We start from the raw sequence: 14,733 nt of genomic DNA on the forward strand, positions 1-14,733 counted from the left end.
TGTTCAAACCAGCGCGATTTTGAATGGGAATATGATCAATGCCATCGATGTTTTCATGGTGAGCACAAAAATGTTGGCTTCGCCTAATAGGATAAGAAATGTCTACGACATCAGTAAAAAAGGTGCATAGTGACTGCGGTTGGTGCTCTTTGAGAGAAACATAATCTAAGGCATTCTCCCAATTGGAAATGATGTAAGGGTCATACACGAAGCAATTTTAGATGCTTTTGGAAAAATCAAGGGCCAGAGCGTTGCTGCAATGAATCCTTTTCAGTCACAATTGCCCTGAATGGCATCCCCTCTTTGTGCGCTCTTCCAGAAACACATATCCAGGACATCCGTTCTTGCACCACCAGATGTCTTGCTGAGGCTTTGCAACTTCACCTCATCACATAGAGCCCCAAAGCTTTCTTCTTTTACTATTTCCGCGAGCACTTGACGGGCTGGAAATTCTTTGATACTGCTTTTTGAGCGGTTTCCGAGAAGGCAACCTTCGGGCGCACAACAAATCCTCCCTCTTTATGAGACACCAGTAGCACTAAGTTAGTTTTTCTCAAAAGAGAGGGATGACGAACGAAGTGTCTTTTTCAGCCCGCGTTGACTGTTTTATGTCTTGATCACTGCATAGCAGCAGTAGCTTTCAGGTTTGGGACAACATTATATTTTTGAAGAAGGAAACTTAGCGCTACTGGTGTCTAATAAAGAGGGTGGATTAATTGCACTTGCTAAGGTAGTCCTCTCGGAAAAAGCTCAACACGCAGTATTCAAGAATTTCATGCCCATGAATTGCTCACGGAAATAATTAGGGATCAAATATTTGGCTACTTGGGATGCGATGAACTTGCAAAGCCTTAAAAAAACCGTAGGTGATCATCTTGAGGGAAAAAAACAACTTCGCGGGTGTGTTTTTTTTCGTAAAAGCACATGTCAAGGGGTGCCATTCGGATCTGCTTGTGAGTGAGAAAGATTCCTGGTAACGCGCCTTCTCTAGGTTCTTGAGAAACCATGTCAAATTCCTTAAATTATGACTCTTACCTCGTGCCCAATTCGGAGAGATGCTTAGGTTATCTTTCCAAATATGAGTACCCTCTGCAGCGACTACACACCTTTTCAATATATGTAGTCGATTCTATTCCGCAAAGCCAACTTTCTTGTGATGTCCTTCAAAGGATCGATTACTTTGATTATGTTGCCTTTCAAATTCCTACTGGTTTGAACATGGTCAACTGTATTGAATTTTTAGGATTTTACCTATGCTCTACAGAAATTGCTTTTAATCACACCCCTGTACTTTCAAAGGAGGAGTTTTGTATTGAATTGTGAATCCCTCCAGTTTTTAGCAACGTTTTATACTTTCGTGACTAACGCATTTCCCCATGCCTAGACACAACAGATTCAAAAAAAAACTTTTACACATTTTAAGAAATTTATTACTATCATTATTAGTTGGTTGTTTTGAACACATATATACATTCAACAGGACATGGACAGCGAGAAGCCGGCTGGCAACTGCCACCCGAACGGGCGGAACGCCTGCCGACTCTTCAGAAGGGAGGTGACAGCAACACTGAAATGGAGGATAGGATGGAGGGTAGGAAAGTGGAAAGGAAGAACCACAGGCCAAATCTAAAGAATGAAGTACAACACATTACAGATCATACACAATGGGGCCGATCCGATCACTGAAGGTCGCGCTACTATAAAATGTTGAATAGAATAGTATCGACGCTACGAACGTGAACCTAAGTTAGTTAACTCTAGAAAAGTAGGTAGAGCGCGATGAGCCTAATCATGTTTTCATGCACAAACAATGTGGTGGAAACATTCGTCGAGTGTCGTACATCGCAGGCCAAGGAGATGCCAGTCTCTCACTAGCGCCTAGCGCTGTGCACTGAATTCGGCACATTCAAATATAAGGGGCTGACGGATCTGGCAGCAGCCACAAGACGTACAGGATGGACTTGCCACAGGTCGTAGTCTGTATAAACGTGTATTTTAGGATATGTTTATCAATAATGAGTTGTCCTATAGTGTGTGCGGAATCAACATTTTGAAGAGCCTCTGAAAGAAGTACTTGCTGTCTTTGATTCTACTGGCAAAGGGCTCAAATTCACCTTTGAGTTACCTGAGGACGGAAGCCTACAGTTTTCCGACATCAGTAGCATTTTGTATAAGTCAGGTGTGCTGAAAATACCATCCGCAGTCCGAAAAACCAGTCCTTGGCCCATTGCAAGTTTAAAAAGGGGCGCTGCAAAAAACAGCATGCAGCATGGTCTCGACAAGATTTGCCAAAGAATGCATTCCTGCTGTCTCCTTTTAGGTGGCACTTTGGCCCCATCGCACAGGTATCAAGAAAGCCAAGGCCAAATTAGCCTTTCTTCACGGCAAGGTGAAAGTCGTAAACACCCTGATACAAAGGGTGGCCTATATATTTATCTAGTTGGCAAGTTTGTGGCTGACATGCAGCTAGTCCTCCGAGATTAGGAGAATATCTGCAATCACACCAGCCATGACATCTGTGCAGACTATTAATTCCCTGTTCCATAGTAGTGGGCAGAACAGACATTGTTGAAAGCGGAAGAGACTGCCATTGCTTTGACCATCATGAATCCTTCTGTGCAAACTAACATAACGGACTCCAAAAGGGCAATCGTCAACTTTTCGAGAGGCAGCATAGGCGTCTCTACAGCGCGAGTCCTACGAGTCGTTACAAATTAAAATACTGTTGAACTCGTATGGGTCGTTGCCCATTGGGGAATCAAGGGAATGAGGAGGCGCACTCGGTAGCCCAACACCTAATCACCGGGAGGTGTGCCCCTCAGACACGGATCCCATGGATGAGGCACCGACGACATACCACGACATAACGAACTACTACAAGCAAAAAAGGCGAACCTACACGCCTCCAAACACAAGCCTCGCGCGAGCGCTAGCCTCGATCCTGCGTCGAATGGAAACTAAGTCGTTCTCCAGCCCACATTGGCTGGCCATAATTGTCAACGGGCAATGGAACCCTATATGTCAAAGCAGCACAAATCAAACATTGGCTACTCAAAATCACATTCTTTGGGGGTGCGAGGGCTTACCCCCTCCCAGGCCGCTCCAGCCACCTCCCTTACAACAGGCGTGGGAGGCACTGCTCAAAACGTAGGATTAAAAACTACAAAAAGCCCTCATTGCCTGGGCCGAAAGGGTCACTCCTCGTGAGGGGCCATCCTAGGACTTGGGCGTGCCAGATTATAACTGAGCATAATCTCAATAAAGTTGTTATCACCACCTAGTGGACAATAATCACACACAACGTGTCATATAAGCAACATCAGGAAGCATCGGCTTAAAGGATTCACCAAAGCCAGTTCATGTTTTTAGAACACTTGGCATTGTTTGGTTGTTAAGTCTTCCTACAAAACCACAATGTATTTCCGCATTCTCAGGAGCAAATCATTTGTTGAATTGCAAGCAAGCTTCAGCATATGCCCTGAGTAATGAAGTCGTATAACTCAGAAAGTGTCAATACATTCAGGTTGAGTATCTTTCACTGCTTGTTCATGCCTGGATATGTAGGAGAGGAACAGTAACTACAATTCACATCAATAAAATATTTATATTGTAAGGAATAAGTGCGCCGCACAGAGCACCGCAGCCGGATAGCCAGCGCTACTGAAGTGGGGCTCGGGCTAGACGCTGTTCTTAGTGTAACTGGTGTCATTGAACCGTCCGACAGCGCTTGGGCATCGCTAGTTGTTTTAGTTAAAAAGAAGGATGCCTCGATCCGCTTTTGCGTGGATTACCATCGCCTAAACAGAATAACCCGAAAGGATGTTTACCCATTGCCGCGGATCGATGACGCCCTCGACAGCTTACAAGGTGCAGAGTTCTTTTCCTCCCTCGATCTACGCTGTGGTTATTGGCAGGTGCCTATGGGTGCAGACGGTAAACCTAAAACTGCTTTCATCACACCAGATGGCTTATACAAATTTCGTGTCAGGCCGTTCGGACTTTGCAACGCGCCCGCGACTTCCGTGCGGATGATGGACACTATACTTCGAGGCCTCAAATGGGACACGTGCTTGTGTTATTTGGATGATGTACTAGTATTTGCGCCAGGTTTTCCTCCTCACTTTATTCGCTTGAAGCAGATTTTACGATGTCTCAGTGACGCTGGCCTCCAAATAAACCTGAAAAAATGTCACTTTGGGGCACGCAAGCTGACGATTCTCGCACATGTCGTGTCGAAGGACAGCGTCCTCCCTGATGCCGCTAAGCTGCGTGATGTTAGAGAATCCCCAAGGGTAACGTTTCTAAAAGAGATCCGCAGTTTCACTGGCCTCGCCTCGTTCTTCCGACGCTTTATTCGAAATTTTGCTTGGACCATGGCACCTCTGACAGAGTTCATTCTTGGAGTCCTTCGCGACGCTACGTCGTCTGCTTGCAACACCACCGATACTGCGCCATTACGATCCAACTGTTCCCACAAAAATCCATACCAATGCTAGCGGTGTTGGTCTTGGCGCTGTGCTCGCCCAGCCTAAGCCCGACTGCCAAGAATATGTTGTTGCTTACGCGAGCCGCACTCTCACGAAAGCTGAAGCGAACTATTCATTCACGGAAAACGAATGTCTAGTGATCATCTGGGCCATCACAAATTTTCGTCCATACCTGTACGGTGGGTCCTTCGATGGCGTTACCGATCATCACGCACTTTGCTAGTTGTCATCTCTCAAGGATCCCTGCGGCCTTCCAGCCCGGTGGCGACAGAGGCTCCAAGAGTAAGATATCAGGGTTGTTTACCGCTCAGGCAAGAAGCACGCCGATGCCGAGGCTCTTTCGCGCTCGCCTGTCCACGCCGACATATCAGTGTCTCTGTCCTAGACGACCCACTTCTCCCATTCGCTTATGTCGACAGGGCTTTGGAGCAGCGCAAGGTCTCCTGGATTTCGTCTTTGACAGATTACATCTCTGATTCACCTGCACGCCCACCATCCAGAGCGTTACGCCGATGAGCTTCGCACTTCGCCATCCGCCACGGAATCGTCTATCGCCATAACTAAAGTTCGAACGGCCGGAAATGGCTGCTTCTAATGTCCCGGTAGCTCCGCTTTGATGTATGCGCTGCTTTCCACGCCGACCCTCAGTGCAGACACACTCGTCTCTTCAAGACCTTCACCAGACTACATCATAGGTTTTTTCGCCTGTTATTGTACATATTTGGATAAAAGAACTTACGCTCTTGCACAGAATGTCAACGCCGTGACTCTGATCCTTGCCGCTCTTTGGACAAATGCAAACTTTGCCGTGTCCTTCGCGACCCTTTGACCGGGTTGGCATAGACCTATACGGACCTCTGCCGTAGACAGCTGCTGGTAATAGCTGGGTCATTGTAGCTATAGACCACCTCATGAGGTATGCAGAAACGGCCGCTCTACCAACCGCGACGACTAGTGACGTTGCCACCTTCCCGCTTCAACGCTTCGTTCTACAGCGCTCCCCACGAACACCGTAACCACCGAGGCCGCGTCTTTCTCGCCGATGTCATTCATGAACTTCGCGCTGAATGTCGCATTATTCATTGCTGTACAACCGCATATCACCCGGAAACGGATTCACAGAGCGCTCTAACCGAGCTACCTGCGACATGCTTTCGATGTATATCGCCTCCTACCACACAACTGGGACATCACCTTTTCCTAGCTCAAGTACGCCTACAATACGAAGCCCCAGTCAACGACGGGCTTTTCTCCCTTCTTTCTTCTATATGGGAGCGAACCATCATTTCCCATTGACACTATTCTTCTTTACCGTCCCGACTTGTCAAAGGGTACACCGGTTTCCCAAGCCGCCCAGTACGCAGAAGAATGTCGGCAACTAGCTCGCTCCCTTACAACGCAAGAACAAGCGCTACAAATATTTCGTCATGACGACGGGTGCTCCCACCACCAGTTTTCGCCTGACACTCTCGTTTGGTTGTGGGTGCCTGCTACTTCAACACCAGGTGTCTCCTCCAAGCTTGCATCCCGATACCATGGGCCGTACCGGGTTCTACAGCAAACTTATCCGGTGAACTACGTCATCGAACCTCTGACGCCCTCTACGGACCTGCGTCGACGAGGCGGTGCAACTGTGCACGTAGATCAGCTCAAGCCGTATCACGAGTCCTTCGTCCTCACGACACCTTAGGCCTCCTGTGCGGCTCCGTCTTCAGCGAGGGGTGAAGTTGTAAGGAAAAAGTTTGCCACAGCCGGGACGCCAGCGCTACTGAAGTTGGGCGTGGGCTAGACGCTGTTCCTGGTGTGAATGGCTAAGCCTACGCTGTTGTGTCTTGTTGTCGGCGTGGTTTGTGTCGTCCACAGCTGTGTCGGACTTCTTTGCATTATATTTACTGGTTACTATCGGAACACCTAGAAAAGAAAGAATATACATGTACATATAGCAAACATCATGGTAGTCGAAAGCATGCAACTGCGCCCAATTCCCAGAAGTTACAACAGAAGTTACATTTCATTTTATATTTTAACAATGTCTGGCTCAGCGTCGAATTTTGTTGACGAGAAATTGTATTTTAATTACGAGCTGACAAGCTTGCAACTCGAAAGGATTGAAAGCTGCTTTTCTGTGCTAAAAATAGATGGTGCCTCATTCTTATTCACAATGGTGAATGTGCCGCCATACTGACTAGATAAATGGCAATATAGACTGTTGCAAACTCATTCGAATGCTTTCGTTGCTTCAAGAAAGATTATAAGGAATTTAACATACTCGTGAGTGAAACGAAGCATTTATCACTAGTTTCAGCAATGGTAAAAGGAAAAAAAATGTTGCCAATATATGTGTTGCACTATAACGCAAGAACTAACGCCCCATCGTCCCTTCCTGTCAGCCATAATTTGATTTCGTGCATAGGGGAAGAAACTAACATTCAGACCGACTTGGTACATAGAGAACTGGGCTCCTACATTGTGCTACTGGACCTTAAGGACCAGTAGTACAATGAGCAAATACCAAATAAACCGATAATCATGAAAATGAAATGCAAACGATCGTGAGGGGTAAATGTTATACAAGAGCATTGACGGCGGAGTGAAAACGTAGACGAAAATCTCAGGCAAGGATTCCGACCTCACAATGTTCACATTCTTTTGCATTAAATGAAGGTTCAATACCTCTAAACGCTAGCAAAAATTACTAAAGATCACTTGAGCTCCCTTTCTACTTGGAATGCTTCTGTGTCATAAGGGATCAGGCTTCATTCGTGCATTTCTGGTAAATATGGCCAAGGAAAAGCATAGCTTGTCGAACACACTGTTTTATTTTCTTCAAATATTTATTTTTCTCTTCATTTATATGCTTTGTTTTCTCGTATAGTGCATATAAAGTTGAATTTGCAATAAATGGTTGACACACTACGCAAACAACCGCTTAAAATATTGCCTGGGCTATTTATTTTAAAGGATTTCGCTTATATAAACTGGACCATTTTTGGTAGAATTCACGATAATTGCATGGCAAGAAGCAGAATAATGTAATATTTTCTTCTACGAACCAGTTTTATTTTCTGTAGCCAGGAGATGAATACATCATTGCGTCTTTCTATGCGCGTGAAGCATGTGGCGGAGTTTCCACAGAAACTCTACCGAATGCTACGATACTGTCTACCGGATGCGTCGGCACTCTCTTAAAAAGAGCCATTCAAACGCAGTGAAGAAACGAGAAGGAGAAATTTCCCCACAAATTATCTGTAGAGGGCAAACATTGTAATGCGATGGCATGAACGCTGCCGAAGATAAATGAATTGTGCTTTGCAGAATGATATAGGCAATTTTAGCGATAGCATCAATACTTGTAGCATGTGCATGACAGCACACGCCAACGCTGGCACATCCCAGGGTCGCAGCAATAATGATTGCTGCGTAACGATGCAACAGTAAAGACCTTGGCCAAGGTACGAAGTGTGAGAAACTTCATGTGCTGACCTCCACACATAATACTTGTGTACAATAAATCGCCAAGATTTGTATGTGTTTACCGTGACTTAAATTTTTATTTCAACGCTTCATGATACCTGTGTCGCTTGAGCATGTTCCTTCGCACCTAGACGATATTTCGGGAAGTTGTCCATCTACTTTATATAGCGCGGCCTTTTACCTACAAACATGATTGGGTCACAAAGCCACAGGCAAAATTATTCTGCCTGACATCAGCCATGTCAGATAGAATACTTACTCAATAGCAGTAACACTTCATCAAAACTACCTCATGCAGCACATCCTGAGAAATTAGTGCAAGAAACCCAAACCCCTACATGCAAGATTATAGCCAAAGGAATCCATTCTAAGCCTTAGTACTCGTGATCTGGCCACAGAAATAAAACGTTCATGCATTAGTAACAGACGAAGCGCATTCCACTGGCCATTAGCTTTCTCCATAACGTACGCCATGTCACCACTTCTCTCAGTGATAGCCGCTCAAATCTAATGGCTAAATAAAGAAGGCGCCCCAGACCAACAAATACGACACAAACTTGAAAAAAGATACTCTGCTGTGCCAACAAATATCAGATATCCTGGGACAATGGCTATTTTGGCAGAGTTTTGCACTGGCTGTTTTAAAATCAATGTTCTAATACCAGTTGAAGATGGTCTATTCACATCTTTCATTGTAAGAATAAGGTCTATATGGTGCATAGTATAAACAACATTCTTCAATGTGGCCCTTATATCAAAAAGAACTGCTTTAAAACACTTGAAGCTATAGGTCAAACTTGTAACATCACCCTCTTAAAAACAAATAAGAACCATTTGCTAGTGTTTGTGGTGCTGCCAACGTCGTCACAAATAATACTAATATTTTAGCAGTAGTCCCTTGTTTCAAATGTTTCATCAATTCAATATCCATGCATTGTGCATTAGAAAACATACGTTGCTCTTATTTGGCTGCTGAACGGAGCGTGAGCGAATTCCTTAAAGAGTAAAGCACTGGTGATGATGCCAACACAATACAAGGGGCTTCATACCACCCTATTACTGACGTACCGGACGTCGAAACATGGCTAAAAATGACTCACCATTCTCTATTTCTGTCTTCAAAAACACCAATGTGCTATAACTGGGTGTATAGTGTAGTACAAAAAGTACTGTTAATTTGTAAACTACAGAAATAATCACTGTCAAAGCAGCAATAATTTCACCTGAGCGCGAACAGTGGAAGCGGCTATATATGATCGATGAAAGTATGAAAACAGTGAAACAGCTAGTCACTTCCTGCCAAGTAACCAAACCCTCTAGTACGTCAGCAGGCTCTAAGGCATCACTTCCATTTAAAGGTTGCTTTTGCAACAGTGCGATGTCAGCAGGTGAGTCACTTTTTTATAAGCTCGTGGCAACGCATTCGACGCAGTGTGCCCTCTGTGCAAACGTGTAATCATGGCGAAGCAGGCGCTGCGAGATCAGTACATGAAGAGGACGATGCCAACTATGTGGGGCATTTTTCCGAGAAAGGCCCAGGTCAGGATGGTGTGTTGGAACAGTCCCACAAACGCGTGGACGTAGCCCTTGAAAATAAACAAAACGTGGGGAAATCTATACAAAAGTAAAGATAGAGAAGAAATGAAGCCGGCATTTAACAGTAGAACATTGTTGTTAAATTCCTGTGTATCGTGCTTTCCCAACTCTTACGCTCTGAAGCACCTGTCTCGTTTAGTTTCCAAAAAGTAATTTGTATCACATGCCCCTTCCCATGCCCGATAACTACAACAGTGCACCACTGATGCCTCATTGTCTTTCAGCGATGCCGACGTTGAACATGAAATTTCACCGTCGAAAGCTCTCAGTATTAAAGAATTCTTGCGTAGCGCAGAATGTTTGCAAGTGTCGTGTCCAGATCGCAGCCAGTCGTCAATATCAAGAAAGCTAATGAAGTCGAAAGTCTGAGGATGTGGATGAACGCACATGTAGTCGCACCTCACCAAAATTCGCAAATGCTTGCTCGAGACTTATCATACCTGTCTTGGTTTCATTGATATGCAAAGTTTTGCTGAAACTGAGAGAAGGTTGCGAGGCTCGAAAAATAAGCCTTCATTATCGTAGATTCTACGAAGGTGCGTGCCAGATGAAAATTAGAACCTTCACTTAAGTCCTACGCTATCCTACGCCATCACAATGTTTAACGTCTACAACACCTTCTGGACGCCTCTATCTTTAGACAAGCGAGCTATCATTTGCTCTGGTATGGATTACCAGGTTTTCATGCAATCCCACCGACCACTTCTGATAATTGCAAGGTATGCCTGTGTAATGGAGAGCCCTGTACATATAAGGATCATTGTGCTCAAGCAACCTCTTTCTATGTTTGCGGCATACTGCTTCATGGAAGTTTCTCCGTATGAATACATGGTACCTTTAACCCACAATCATCAGTATACTGCGGACATACTTGAGCCGCTTCCATAAAGATGAAAAAATGATACAGAGAACATATTTCTAGATGCATGTAACACACTGCTAACCCAAACACGAAGGAAAGCTCTACTAGGAAAAGTAATCGTAGTCAATGCTGCCTTATGAGTCATATTTAGACAATCCGATATTTGCACAATTTTGCAGTGTAACGCCCCACAGCAGTCCACGAAAGTCTTCTTTTATCACGAACCTTGTTGTGTAGGCCACGTTGATAGGACATACTCCAATCCTTTAAAACTTATTGTTGTTCTCTAATTGAAAACTCTGATTAGAGGAGGAACTCGTGTTTTTGACCGAATACTTGTTGAATAAACATTGCCAGTTTTTTAGTGAAAAGTGCTTATTCCGTCAACTTTGCAGCTGTTTTCTATATTTTTCAAGCCTCCCGATTGTGAGTAACACATTTGGAGATTTCCTCAAGGCCGATAAAGTAGTCATCCTGCGGTCGTTGTCACTCGTCACTACTTCAGAAACGTCACCGATTTTTTTTATAGCAGCCTTCGTCTAGACGGTACTGTAGACGTCAAATGTGTTCTAGATGAAAGGTTAAAGTTATTAATTTAAGAAGTAGAAGTAAAATGTACATCAAGTGCTAAAGGCTTGGCCTTTCGAAACACCGTCGGTTTTCCTAACACCTTGAACACCGTAAGGTTTCTGAACTCACTTCAAGGCAAACCTCAGGGCTTGGTATTTTGATTTTGACATTTTCATCTGAACAGGAATCTATTACTCTTCATTGTTATCATTACAAATATCGTCCGCAGTACTAGATGCCATCGCGCAGAACATCAAGATTAACTTTTAAATTTGTCGCTAATATATTCCACACAACTCCCCATATGAATTCCAATACAGTCCGTAAAGCGCACAAACATTTCTTGTCATTAACGTCAGTGGTGCATGTAAAAGACGAGAGCCTGACATTTTCAGTTGGATAACAATAAATATAGGGTAATGCAGAGCTCCCTGTCTATCCGTCTTTTTCTCCTCCTACTGCAGTGTTGCTTAAGCGTTGAAAAGCAAGACTATTATAGCAGCTGGGCCGATCGCTGAGGAGTGTTTGTGACTATCAGTGAGTAGGCATTGGGCGGTAATTAAATTTTTTATTTGCCCGAAAATATGCGCCCTCAATATGATAACCGAAAGCATCCTCATTTGTGCAGTATTATTATGGTCCCACAAATCAGAAATATTTGGCGCGTACACTCTCCATGAGTAAAGCTCATGCAAGTACCAGTACCAAGCCCACGTTGTACTCAGACTGAATATGTTTCTAAAAAAAGCATGCGAAATGACCCTAGACGTTCAGGAATGTAAGCATGTTATATAGATGCGCTTTTTTTTCTTGCTTGTGACATGAAAGTTCGTATATAATTTTTGTCACACTATGCAGAACTATTTAGCTGAGCCAGTGGTCTTCATATTTGTTGGATATTGATGTGCTAACAAAGAGTGACTTGCCGGTCTTGAGTGCTAGCTCATGCATTGTTCTTCAATTAGTTGTGAGAATAATGCTCATGATCGAAGTGTAGTTGAATAAGCGGTGCCGACGGCACCGTTTGCGAGCTGTCCTGCTCACAGCGCCTGCGCGGCAGAGAGTTGGAGGGTCTCTCGAGGCACAGAGTCCATTTGGCTGTAAAATCAATGAAACAAAATGGACGCACCGCGAATAGTTTTACGCTAGGCTCAATCGACTCAGTAGTGCAGCCAGGCTGATATTTTGCTGTCGCTCGCCCATGTAGATAACGTACCCAATAGCTCCCGCATAGAGTAAGAGCATCCGCTTTCCTGATTAGGTCTTCCTTTCAAGCTCTTCTCTGAGCTGTATGCATTAGGGTAAAACTATTATCTGCTTGCAAAATGGTCGGATACCTCTTGATACATTACTCACAGAATGTAGGTTGCGTCGGAAAGTGTAGGCGAAGGTCCCGCGAAAAAAAAAACATTATCTGCCAGTTAAGAGGTAAGTGTTAAAGATATGCGTGAGAATTACACCGCTCATCTCTGTGGTCTCGCATTCATGCTTTGAAACACGTTCCTCACATTACAAAATGATGTTGCAGAGCTCACTCTGCAATTGTCCGGCCACATCGAGAACCGCAGTGCATCTGACGGTTGTCCGCAGCAAGCCGCCGTCATTCACACAAATGCAATATGTATATATATATATATATATATATATATATATATATATATATATATATATATATATATATATATATATATATATATATATATATATACATACGGCGCACACATAATATTTTTGCACCTTGACACTCCTGATGATACTAGCGCACAAAGAACGCGGTGGAACCTTCTCATAATGTATGTCCATGGTAATGCGTCAGAATTGAAATAATATAGTATTGTCACTCTCGAAACAAGTCATGTATGAGGCGCGCACTGCAGAGGGACTCCTCTGTCGCGTTTCCGTGAGAACACACGGTGAAATCAGGCCTCGCTGTCGGAGAGCCTGCACGTGACCTCCGAAATTCATGGCAGGCTGGTGCCTGCCAGCGCAGAGAAAGGCGTCATGCGGCAACAGAGCTCCTCTCTCGCAGTTCGCTCTGGACAAGGTGCGCCATAAAGTGGCACTGAAGAAAAGTCTGCGTGTCCACTCTGAAAAAGAATTGAGTGTGCCGGTGCTTGCAAACGCTGAGAATTGCTCCCTTGCTTGCCGCGCACGCAGTGTTGAATACTCAGTGACCCAGGTTGGGGAGAGGTTCATTGAAGAGCGGCACATATGCCTTGCATTCGTGGTAGTACTCAATAAAGCATTGGTGTGAAACGGTTCATTGGAAGTGGAAGAGCCGCAGTGCATTTGAGGCGCAGCTTGCCAATGAGTCTGGTTGCTTTCCTTGTAAAACGCATGTGACGTGGGTTCAAGTCCGCTCAGCATCGGCAAAATTTAAGAGATCGTTTTCGTCGATGTAGGAAGGCGCATTCATACTCTCGCATACGTAGGTGCCCACGATGGCGTAACATACGTTCATTGAAGAGCGGCACTACCCTACTGGTACATATCCTACAATTTACGTAAGAACCGATGCAAGAATCTGGCGGTAACTGTCATATCATCGGTTTCGGTTTCGAATTGTTTTTTCGAAACGTTGTCAGTCGACCCCGCCATGTTCACTTTCCGTATGCTGGAAGAAACTCAGTCTTCGATTGGCGTCCGCCGCAAAAGCTCCTACTTCAGCGGCTTATCGCTCCACGGTCGTTAGGCCTCATGCCGTAGGTCCCGCTTCCGGCAGCCTCGTCGATATATTACAGCAGTAAACCACAGCGTTGTTTGAAAAGCCCAGTCAAACGCGGTCCTCGTTTATAGCAGGTGACTCTTTTTGTTATCAAAGCGAATAGCATTGCCCGCATTGAACAGTTTTTTGTATTTATTGACGGACGCGAGGCGCGGGCAATGCTCAATGGGGAAGGGTTTCGATGGGGCAAGTCAGCACAAGGAAGAGAAACAACCGCATGAGGAGGGTTGTGCCAGCGTAAGCAACACCTCGGCTTCTCCTTACTTGCGATAGCGGGTAGAAATTAGCACTTCCGTGCAATGCAAGCTTATGTTGGCGCTAGAACGAATCCTCGGTAAAGAACAGTTGAGAAAGCGATCTCGCATGCGTGCCGAAAGGGCTCGACAGCGTTGTAGTGCAATTCAAAAAGTTTTGGTGTACGCATATAAAGATTGTCGACAATAAGGTTACTTCCTAATGCGAAATTTAGGCGCAGGTCTTCGCCTGTTTCGATATATTGAGTCAAAGACTTCAAGGAACATGCGCATGTACAGTTAAAGACTTCTTCTTTTTCACAAATATTCCTTCTTCAAGAAACACTCCACTCCCACTTCTTGACTCTCCTGAAGGAAGCTCTGTGTTCGGATAAATAGATGGATATATGCTCGATTTGCTGCACCAACGCCTGGTTCGGCGTAGCGCACCTCTGGATTCTGGAGGGGCATGCGCTGGGCCTCTGCTCGCGCAGTTCATTTAGCAGCAGAGGCAGACCATGTGCATCCACCGGTTGCCTCAGTCATGGATGAGAAAGAACTGGCCGAGAAAAAACTATTTATAGAGGCAGACGGATTATCTCATAAGACAAACCGTCTGTGAGCCTCGGACAATCCATCGAGTGCGAAACATTTCGCACCAGCCACAGCAAACGGAGCGCAGCTTGGCGTAACTACCTTGCTTATGGCGAGGTCGCGGGAGGCAGCGCGTTGGCGCTTAGGAACGTTGCTGCCGAAGGGAAGGAGATTGACCAGTTGCCTTGACGC

At 44.9% G+C, this 14,733-nt stretch overlaps 1 long non-coding RNA gene across 2 annotated transcripts in view; it reads left to right on the forward strand.

Annotated features, from left to right (window-relative positions):
• Positions 1–11,435: 11,435 nt before the first annotated feature.
• Positions 11,436–14,733, forward strand: part of LOC142591106 (uncharacterized) — a 68,101-nt gene continuing 64,803 nt past the window's right edge. The window contains exon 1 of one of the 2 annotated variants that reach the window (XR_012830341.1): positions 11,436–11,526. This is a non-coding gene — a long non-coding RNA (uncharacterized LOC142591106). The remainder of the gene's footprint in view (positions 11,527–14,733) is intronic. The other variant, XR_012830340.1, reaches the window with a different exon arrangement.

The sequence above is a fragment of the Dermacentor variabilis genome, chromosome 8, assembly GCF_050947875.1.
Source record: "Dermacentor variabilis isolate Ectoservices chromosome 8, ASM5094787v1, whole genome shotgun sequence".
Classification (NCBI taxonomy): Eukaryota; Metazoa; Arthropoda; class Arachnida; order Ixodida; family Ixodidae; genus Dermacentor; species Dermacentor variabilis.